The following is a 1973-nucleotide window of genomic DNA, read 5'->3' as shown; positions in this document are numbered from 1 at the left end:
GTTAAAAATCAACTTATCGTGACTTGAGCTACGTGGGCGTAACCGGACGCTCCGTTGCGTAACGTACGCTGCGTGCGTCGGCCTTTGGATTGCGTACGCAAGTCTTTGTTAGAGACACGTATACGCAAAGCAAAGATCCACCGTAACACAATTTATACTTTTATCAATGTAGATGATCCTTGATCATCTACCACACAAACACACTGACTTCGCCTTATCTCCCAGGCGAAACTGTGTGTTTGTCTATCTTTTAACTATATTACCTTTACTCTTAAACTATGAAATAACGGCAACTCTCTTTTAGCACTTCTATCAACTATAAAAACTGGCAGACAGGAGAGTGATATACGAATATGAAAAAGAAAAAGAAATGCAGATATATATATGTGTGCGTGCGTGTGTACGCAAGACAGAAAAATAAACAGTTTTAAAAGACACTAGCGTTTTGTTCTTACCTCCGGTTCCCGGATTCCTTCAGCACTCTTTACCTAAGCGAAGCAGACGCTTATCCTGTCAGCACTACGAGGGATACAACCTCCCGCCCTTTGCTGAGGGATAATGTCTGCTGATCTACCTACTGCAGATATGTGAAGGACGGGCGAGCCGCCAATTGATAAAGCTGAATATTTATCGTATATAAATCACTTTAAGAGGTCTAAGAACACTGTACGCTATCTACGTAAGAAGTACCGTAAGGGTACGCAAGTTGCGTAGCGATCGCTCAGCCGTAGTCGAGACGCTCAAGTGTCACGTTCGCTTACGGCCCAGTGATCACAGGCAGGCACGCTATTGGCTGCCGACTAACATAATGATTCGCTATAGCGTAGCGGACGCTCGGGACCATGAGGAGATCACCAGCGATGCAGACGCTCACAACGTTAAACCTTTATATCTATACCTTTAACAGTGAGATACACAGTATACCTTAGTGTAGAGACAGAGTGTAAGTGCAACCTGGTGTAACCTGATTAACTACAAAGCTGCTTGAGCGTCACCGACGCTCAGAGAATACTTAACACTATAAAGAATACACAGATACCTGGGCTTAGGGTCCGAAACCTATTATATGTATTATGACTATTATACTTGCAAAAAGAATCACAGTACAAAGCATACACTACAATATGACATAAACCAACTAACCAGATAAACTACACAGGAAATACAATACAATACAATTAAAGGAAAATACGAGAGAAAGAGTAGAGAGAGAGAGAGAGAGAGATGGCTCACAGTAAGACAATATGATTACGGAGAAAACTTACGCACAAAGGGAAACGATCGCATGCGCCTCGATATCCAGCTCCCGATTATCAGCAATGAGAACCGTTGAAGAGAGAGAACTGGATACGGTCGGCCTGCCTATTTATGCCCCACACACAATACAATTCAATGGTCCCTACAATCTCATTGTTCATTGGACACAGGAATTCGGCTTCGCATTATAACAAAAGGTCATAGGTTGATTCATACAGGTGGGCTGTGACTATTTCCAACTGCTCAGGTGGGAGGGAAACTGGGTTTCCCGCCGCATGGGTAATAAAGTGCAAATAAAGTAAATGTTCATAAACTTATGTCCATAACTATTCGCACGAGCGATTGATCTGCTTCAAACCAACACCGGAATATTTCTAATTAAATATTCTTCCGATGGATACTAAACACCACTGTATTACTCCTGTCTGACCCTTCGTATCAAACAAAGAGGGATTCCTCTGTTCATAAACATTCTATATTAACCAAACTTTCAGAATCTATCAAAGGGACCATGATCTACAAAATACATTATTACTGAAAATATGTTACGATTGAGTCGCACGCTACAACCACATAAACTCTACCGTAAATAAGCATACCATGCGCCTGCGGGTGCCCGCGACTGTGAGTATGCGCACGTACGGGAGAGCGTACGCATGCGCAGCACGGACCTGTGTGAGGTGCAAATATGGTAGTGTGCATAGAGATATTTTTCT

The sequence above is a fragment of the Pseudophryne corroboree genome, unplaced genomic scaffold (assembly GCF_028390025.1).
Source record: "Pseudophryne corroboree isolate aPseCor3 unplaced genomic scaffold, aPseCor3.hap2 scaffold_138, whole genome shotgun sequence".
NCBI lineage: Eukaryota > Metazoa > Chordata > Amphibia > Anura > Myobatrachidae > Pseudophryne > Pseudophryne corroboree.
This window is presented reverse-complemented; position numbering follows the sequence as displayed.